Below are 9,161 nucleotides of genomic sequence, written 5' to 3' on the forward strand. Positions count from 1 at the left end.
GGTATGCAAGCTCAAGAGATCCATTTATGGGTTGAACCAAGCATCTCGGAGTTGGAACATTCGTTTTGATGAGGTCGTCACTGGTCTCGGTTTCATCAAAAGCGAAGAGGACTCTTGTTTATACAAGAAGTTAAGTGGGAGCTTGATAGTGTTTTTGATCTTGTATGTGGATGACATATTGTTGATCGGGAACAATGTTTCGATGCTAAACTTGGTCAAGGAATCATTGAATGGCAAGTTTTCGATGAAGGACCTTGGTGAGGCAGTCTATATTTTAGGCATTAAGATCTATAGAGATAGATCGAGGAGGCTGCTCGGCTTAAGCTAGAGCACGTACATAGATAAAGTGTTGAAGTGGTTCAACATGAGTGAGGCGAAGAAAGGGTTCTTGCTGCTCTCACATGGTATAAGGCTAAGCGAGACTCAAAGTCCTTCGACATCTGATGAGCGAAGCAGGATGAGTAGGATTCCATATGCCTCGGCAATCGGATCCATCATGTATGCCATGATATGTACAAGGCCTGATGTTGCTTTTGCAATAATCCTAACAAGTAGATACCAGGCCAACCCAGGTGAGAGTCACTGAGCAGCGGTAAAGAATATTTTGAAGTACCTGAAAAGGACTAAAGAGATGTTCCTAGTTTATGGAGGTGAGGAAGAGCTCGTCGTAAGGGGTTACGCCGATGCTAGTTTCCAAACCGACAGAGATGATTGTCGATCACAGTCCGGATTCGTGTATGTCCTAAACGGAGGAGCAGTGCACTAGATGAGTTCCAAGCAGGATACGGTGGCCGATTCTACCACAGAAGCCGAATACATTGCGGCTTGTGAAGCTGCAAAGGAAGGTGTTTGGATCCGGCATTTTCTGGATGATCTTGGTATTTTCCCAGCCTCGGTGAAACCGTTGGACCTTTATTGTGATAATTCTGGTGCCATCGCACAAGCCAAGGAGCTGAGGAATCACCACAAGGTCAGACACATAGATCAGAAATATCACCTGATACGAAAGATCGTAAAGAATGGTGATGTAGAGTTATGCAAGATTCACACGGATGTAAATGTTGCAGATCCGTTGACTAAGCCGCTTCCACAACCCAAGCATGAAGGGCACGTTAGAGCTATGGGCATTCGATGTCTATTTGATTGACTCTAGTGCAAGTGGGAGACTGTTGGAGATATGCCCTAGAGGCAATCATGTATGATGATATTTCCTATGTGTTTATGAATAAAGATAGTCCTTGGAAATTATCAATGATGTGTATCGACAAGTATGTGAATTGTTTGTGGGACTATGCATTGTATGGTGACTGTCCTAAAAGGTCCCTAGTCGAAAGGGCTGTGTGGACGCGCAGTCGACTAGACTAGCATATGACACGGTCGATGGCTTGGTCTCACTAGCCATGGAGCATTGGATGCTAACAGGATAATATGGACTTGGAAAGGTCTGGTTGGATTCGACGTAGTCGGATCCGAGTCGAGATAAGGTCCGAGTCGGACAAATCCAACTATGAGACGCAGCGATATGTCATCTATGAGTCTCTAGTACAACATACGTTCTATGTCCTAAGACCTGAGCTGACGCATGTACTCGGGATGGTGACAGACTTGCTTTGGGCCGACCAAATGCTACTCCGTGACTGGGTAGTTACAAAGGTAGGTTTCAGGTTTGTCCAGTCCCATGCTGCGAGACATGGTCGAGCAAGATGGGATTTGCCCCTCCGATCAGGAGAGATATACTCTGGGCCCCTTGTGTGATCCGACCAGGATAAGCATGGCCATGCGATAGGGATTATGAGATAATCTGGTTTGTGGTCGGTATCACTGGAACGAGAAAGAGGTCGGGCTAACACAAGGATGACAGTCTTGCCTTGAGCCCGACAACATATATCGTGCGGCAAAGGAAGTGTGACACGTTGTACAGGTTCGCCTAACCAGCTTCATAGTGTGCTTGGTGGTTGGCACGCCTTGCTAGAGGCCGCTACCAACCGTGCAGGTCGGAGGTGATCCGAACTATGACCAAGCCGACTTGAACCTAAGGGGTCGCACGCTTAACGGAAGGAACCTACAAGGTCGGTTCATAGGACACTGGTCGGATGTGATCCAAACTAGACTAGGAATGTGACCGAGTAGACTTTGGGCTTTAGGGTCCATGCGAGGCCCAAGTGTTGAGCTGGCGACGGACGCCTATATAAGGTGGAGGTGCAGCGCACTTATGAGGTTGATCGCTTCGGCATTGCGATTAGGGTTTGCATGTGTTGCGAATAGACACCTCCACTCGCCTCCGACTATGTGATCAGACCTAGCAGTCCTCCGCACGGTGTTCCTCCTTCACACGCGAATACCGTTAGAGGCGGCGCACTTGCGCCGCTCTGGCGAACTTGTACATGGGATCGGACGACCGGTTGTTCGAGGGAGACAGGACGACGAGGAGACGATCCACGCGGACGCGCTGCCTCAACTCTACTTCCGCTGCACGACACTGCGCGCTCTAGTGGTAACAAACTGTGATCCATCTCCCGTAGCATGTTCTTGGTTGTTCTACGCGTAGGATATTTTAATTTGCAGTTGACGCACCCTACCGTAGATCCCAACAGCTGCACCGCCCTCCCCCCCAGGCGCGACGGGTCCCTCCATGGGCATGTCCCTCTAGGCCTTCCTCCCCGTCACATCGCCTGGGGCAGCATCGGCCCCTCCTCCGGACGCGCCCCTCCTGCGGCTCCCCCCACGGGCGACCTCCCACCCCCGGTAGCGGTCCCTCTCTCATCGTCGCTGCCATTGGTGGCTCCGTCGCCCCTCTCCTCCGACCCTGCACTGTCGTTATGCTCCCGACTCTCCTGCTCCTCGGCTGCTCCAGGCTGGCGCCCCTGCCCCCCTCCGTGGCGAACCCCGACACAGATTGGGAGACCCAGGTGACCACCCCGGTGGCCTTCCAACCTCCCCCTCCGCAGTCCACGGCCTACTCCTGCTGCGGCCGGTCTTCCTCCTCCCGGGCGATGTCCTCCCGCCTTAGTGCTCGGCTCGTCGCTGCCCGACCGGATGGCAGCCCGGCTCTGCCCATCATCGAGCGGGCAGAGCTCCGGGTCGTGGCCTGAAATCTAGAGCCAGGTACCCCTGCCATCCTACCCTCTGCTGCTACTTGCTCGTTTTCTGCTCTCGAGTTGGTTCCGCTTGGCCACCTAGAAGGTTGCGGCGGATTCCGCGATCATCTTCAGGGGGAGGCCTCTCCCCCCTTAGTCTAGATCGCGGCCATCCGTGCCCACGAGATTCTTGACGGTAGACTGGCGGAAGCCCATGCAGCTCTGCTCATGCCTCCTGCTCCCCAGCCTTCTGTGGAGATAACCACCCCGACGCAGCCTCGGAGAGCGGGGGGTCTCCTTCCGCTTGGAGAGGCGGAGCTCCGGGGCCGCACTCGGTCTTGGACCGCTGCTCTCCGGGCCCAAAGCGCGTCCCGTGTTCTGGGGGTCAAGCAGCCCCCCAATGGCTCCTTAATGCATGCCCTCTTGTGGAACATCCGCGGCTTCGGTCATGATGGCCAACACCGCCAACTCATCGAATACATGCGAGATGAACACATTGACATAGTCGCCATCCAGGAAACCATGCGTACAGAATTCTCTCTTCTGGAGCTTGATAGGCTGAGCTCCCACCTTTTTGCTTGGCATTGGCTCCCTTCTAGTGGGAGTACCGGCCATTCTGGTGGCATCCTTTTAGGAGTGAAGGATGCCACCGTTGAGGTGGGTAGTATGGGCCGGGGTCAGTTCTTTGTTATCATGGAACTTTATGAACGGGCCCTTGTTGGGGAACATAGTAATTCAAAAAAAATCGTACGATCATGCAAGACCTATCTAGGAGAAGCATAGCAACGAGACGGGAGAGTTTGTCCACGTACTCTCATAGACCGAAAGCGGAAGCGTTTAGCAACGTGGTTGATGTAGTCGAACGTCTTCACGATCCAACCAATCCAAGTACCGAACGTACGGCACCTCCATGTTCAGCACACGTTCAGCACGATGACGTCCCTTGAGATCTTGATCCAGTTGAGGACGAGGGAGAGTTCCATCAGCACGACGGCGTGGCGACGGTGAAGATGAAGTTACCGGCACAGGGGTTCGCCTAAGCACTATGACGATATGACTGAGGTGTTAAACTATGGAAGGGGGCACCACACACGACTAAGAGATTGTCTGTTGTGCTTTGGGGTGCCCCCTGACCACGTATATAAAGGAGGGGGAGGAGGAGGCCGGCGGCCAAGGAGGGCGCTCCAAGAGGGGAGTCCTACTTGGACTCCTAGTCCAAGTAGGATTCGCCCCCTCCTTCCTTCCACCGGAGAGGGAAAGGGGAAGGCAGAGAGAGTGAGAAGGAAAGAGGGGGGCTGCGTCCCCTCCCTAGTCCAATTTGGTATGGGCAAGGGGGGGGGGGGCGCCTCCTCACGTGGCCTGCCTCCTCTCCTCCACTATGGCCCAATAGGCCCAATAACTTTCCCGGGGGTTCCGATAACCTCCCGGTACTCCGATAAATCCCTGAACCATATTGGAACCATTCCGATGTCCGTATATAACCTTCCAATATATCAATCTTTACCTCTCGACCATTTCGAGACTCCTCGTCATGTCCGTGATATTATCCGGGACTCTGAACAAACTTTGGTCATCAAATCACATAACTCATAATACAAATCGTCATCGAACGTTAAGCTTGCAGACCCTACGGGTTCGAGAACTATGTAGACATGACCGAGACACATCTCCGATCAATAAACAATAGTGGAACCCGGATGCTCATATTGGCTCCTACATATTCTACGAAGATTTTTATCGGTCAAACCGCATAAGAACATATGTCATTCCCTTTGTCATCGGTATGTTACTTGCCAGAGAATCGATCGCCGGTATCTTCATATCTAGTTCAATCTCGTTACTGGCAAGTCTCTTTACTCGTTCCGTAATGCATCATCCCCAAACTAACTCGTTAGTCACATTGCTTGCAAGGCTTATAGTGATGTGTATTACTGAGAGGGCCCAGAGATACCTCTCCGATACACGGATTGACAAATCCTAATCTCGATCTATACCAACTCAACAAACACCATCGGAGACACCTGCAGAGCATCTTTATAATCACCCAGTTACATTGTGACTTTTGATAGCACACAAAGTGTTCCTCCGGTATTCGGGAGTTGCATAATCTCATAGTTAGAGGAATATGTATAAGTCATGAAGAAAGCAATAGAAATAAAACTAAATGATCATTATGCTAAGCTAACGGATGGGTCTTGTCCTCTAATGATGTGATCCCGTTGATCAAATTATAACACATGTCCATGGTCAGGAAACTTAACCATCTTTGATTAACGAGCTAGTCTAGTAGATGCACACTAGGGACATATTGTTTGTCTATGTATTCACACATGTACTAATTTCTGGTTAATATAATTCTAGCATGAAAAATAAACATTTATCATGATATAAAGAAATATAAATAACAACTTTATTATTGCCTCTAGGGCATATTTCCTTCAGTCTCCCACTGGCACCAGAGTCAATAATTTGGATTACATAGTAATGATTCTAACACCCATGGAGTCTTGGTGCTGATCATGTATTGCTCGTGGAAGAGGCTTAGTCAACGGGTCTACAACATACAGATCCGTATGTATTTTGCAAATCTCTATGTCTCCCTCCTTGACTTGATAACAGATGGAATTGAAGCGTCTCTTGATATGTTTCGTTCTCTTGTGAAATCTGGATTCCTTTGCCAAAGCTATTGCTCCAGTATTGTCACAAAAGATTTTCATTAGACCCGATGCACTAGCTATTACACCTAGATCGGATATGAACTCCTTCATCCAGACTCCTTCATTTGCTCCTTCCGAAGCAACTATGTACTCCACTTCACACGTAGATCCCGCCACGACGCTCTGCTTGGAACTACACCAGCTGATAGCTCGACCATTCAATATAAATACGTATCCGGTTTGTGAGTTAGAGTCATCCAGATCAGTGTCAAAGCTTGCATCGACATAACGATTTACAATAAGCTCTTTGTCACCTCCATTAACCAAAAACATATCCTTAGTCCTTTTCATGTATTTCAGGATGTTATTGACCGCTGTCTAGTGATCCACTCCTGGATTACTTTGGTACCTCCCTGCTAAACTTATAGCAAGGCACACAACATGCCTGGTACACATCATTGCATACATGATAGAACCTATGGTTGAGGCATAGGGAATGACTTTCATTTTCTCTCTATCTTCTGCAGTGGTCGGGCATTGAGTCTGACTCAACTTCACACCTTGTAACACAGGCAAGAACCCTTTCTTTGACTGATCCATTTTGAACTTCTTCAAAACTTTATCAAGGTATGTGCTTTGTGAAAGTCCAATTAAGCGTCTTGATCTATCTCTATAGATCTTGATGCCCAATATATAAGCAGCTTCACCAAGGTATTTCATTGAAAAATTCTTATTCAAGTATCCTTTTATGCTATCTACAAATTCTATATTATTTCTAATCAACAATATGTCATCCACATATAATATTAGAAATGCTATAGAGATCCCACTCACTTTTATACATGCTTCTCCAAAAGTCTGTATAAAACCATATGATTTGATCACACTATCAAAGCGTATATTCCAACTCTGAGAGGTTTGCACCAGTCCATAAATGGATCACTGGAGCTTGCACACTTTGTTAGCACCTTTAGGATCGACAAAACCTTCTGGTTGCATCATATACAACTCTTCTTTAAAATATACATTAAGGAATGCAGTTTTGACATCCATTTGCCAAATTTCATAACCATAAAATGTGGCAATTGCTAACATGATTCGGGCATACTTAAGCATCGCTACGGGCGAGAAGGTCTCATCGTAGTCAACTCCTTGAACTTGTCGAAAACCTTTTGCAACAAATCGAGCTTTGTAGACAGTAACATTACCGTCCGCGTCAATCTTCTTCTTGAAGATCCATTTATTCTCTATAGCTTGCCGATCATCGGGCAAGTCAACCAAAGTCCACACTTTGTTCTCATACATGGATCCCATCTCAGATTTCATGGCCTCAAGCCATTTCGCGGAATCTGGGCTCATCATCGCTTCCTCATAGTTCGTAGGTTCACCATGGTCAGGTAACATGACCTCCAGAATAGGATTACCGTACCACTCTGGTGTGGACTGTACTCTTGTTGACCTACGAGGTTCGGTAGTAACTTGATCTGAAGTTTCATGATCATCATCATTAGCTTCCTCACTAATTGGTGTAGGAATCACTGGAACTGATTTCTGTGATGAACTACTTTCCAATTTGGGAGACGGTACAATTACCTCATCAATTTCTACTCCCCCCCACTCACTTCTTTCGAGAGAAACTCCTTCTATAGAAAGGATCCATTCTTAGCAACGAATATCTTGCCTTCGGATCTGTGATAGAAGGTGTACCCAATAGTCTCTTTTGGGTATCCTATGAAGACACATTTCTTCAATTTGGGTTCGAGCTTATGAGGTTGAAGATTTTTCACATAAGCATCGCAACCCCAAACTTTAAGAAATGACAACTTAGGTTTCTTGCCAAACCACAGTTCATATGGTGTCATCTCAACGGATTTAGATGGTGCCCTATTTAACGTGAATGCAGTCGTCTCTAAAGCATAACCCCAAAACGACAGCGGTAAATCAGTAAGAGACATCATAGATCGCACAATATCTAATAAAGTGCGGTTACGACATTCGGACACACCATTACGCTGTGGTGTTCCAGGTGGCATGAGTTGCAAAACTATTCCACATTGTTTCAAATGAAGACCAAACTCATAACTGAAATATTCATCTCCATGATCAGATCGTAGAAACTTTATTTTCTTGTTACGATGATTTTCCACTTTACTCTGAAATTCTTTGAACTTTTCGAATGTTTCAGACTTATGTTTCATCAAGTAGATATACCCATATCTGCTCAAATCATCTGTGAAGGTCAGAAAATAACGATACCCGCCGCGAGCCTCAACACTCATCGGACCACATACATCAGTATGTATTATTTCCAACAAGTCAGTTGCTCGCTCCATTGTTCCAAAGAATGGAGTCTTAGTCATCTTGCCCATGAGGCATGGTTCGCAAGCATCAAGTGATTCCAAAAGTCCATCAGCATGGAGTTTCTTCATGCGCTTTACACAAATATGACCTGAACGACAATGCCAAAAATAAGTTGCACTATCATTATTAACTTTGCATCTTTTGGCTTCAATATTATGAATATGTATATCACTACAATCGAGATTCAACAAAAATAGACCACTCATCAAGGGTGCATGACCATAAAAGATATTACTCATATAAATAGAACAACATTCTCTGATTTAAATGAATAACTGTCTCACATCAAACAAGATCCAGATATAATGTTCATGCTCAACGCTAGCACCAAATAACAATTATTCAGGTCTAAAAAAAATCCCGACGGTAGATGTAGAGGTAGCGTGCCGAGGCGATCACATCAACCTAGGAACCATTTCCCACGTGCATTGTCACCTCGTCCTTAGCCAATCTTCGTTTAATCCATAGCCCCTGTTTCGAGTTGCAAATATGAGCAACAGAACTAGTATCAAATACCCAGGGGCTACTATGAGCATTAGTAAGGTACACATTAATAACATGTATATCACTACAAAAAAAAGACACATCCGTGACATATTGGGCCGAACGATTTTTTTACTGTCATGCTTATGACACTTCTATGACGATAATTGTGACAAAACCTGGTATCATCATAGATGTGGTGGGCTCCTACTTTTATAACAAAAAATCATGACAGAAAATGGGCTTTTCGTCCTGGGCGGGCTGGAGACGCAAGTGCATGACATCTTTGGGCCATCCATGACGGAAAAAACCGTGGTAGAAGCGAGGGGAGGAAAATATCGGTGAGTTCCCGGTTATGGTGGGTGGTCGGGGCCAAGTGATGCGTGTTTCTCTCATACACGTACGTGCACGTCTGCGAGGCGTTGCACTCTAAGTGAACACGAGCGAGGCGTTGGGCTCTAACTGAACCCGAGCGATTGCACTAGATATGTTACTGAACCCGAGCGATCGATCCCTTCCTGAGTGATTCCCTCGCTACTACTGCTAACTGATGCCGACCAAACCTTGCTACCTCCTTTACTTG

The sequence above is a fragment of the Triticum dicoccoides genome, chromosome 7B (assembly GCF_002162155.2).
Source record: "Triticum dicoccoides isolate Atlit2015 ecotype Zavitan chromosome 7B, WEW_v2.0, whole genome shotgun sequence".
Lineage (NCBI taxonomy): Eukaryota > Viridiplantae > Streptophyta > Magnoliopsida > Poales > Poaceae > Triticum > Triticum dicoccoides.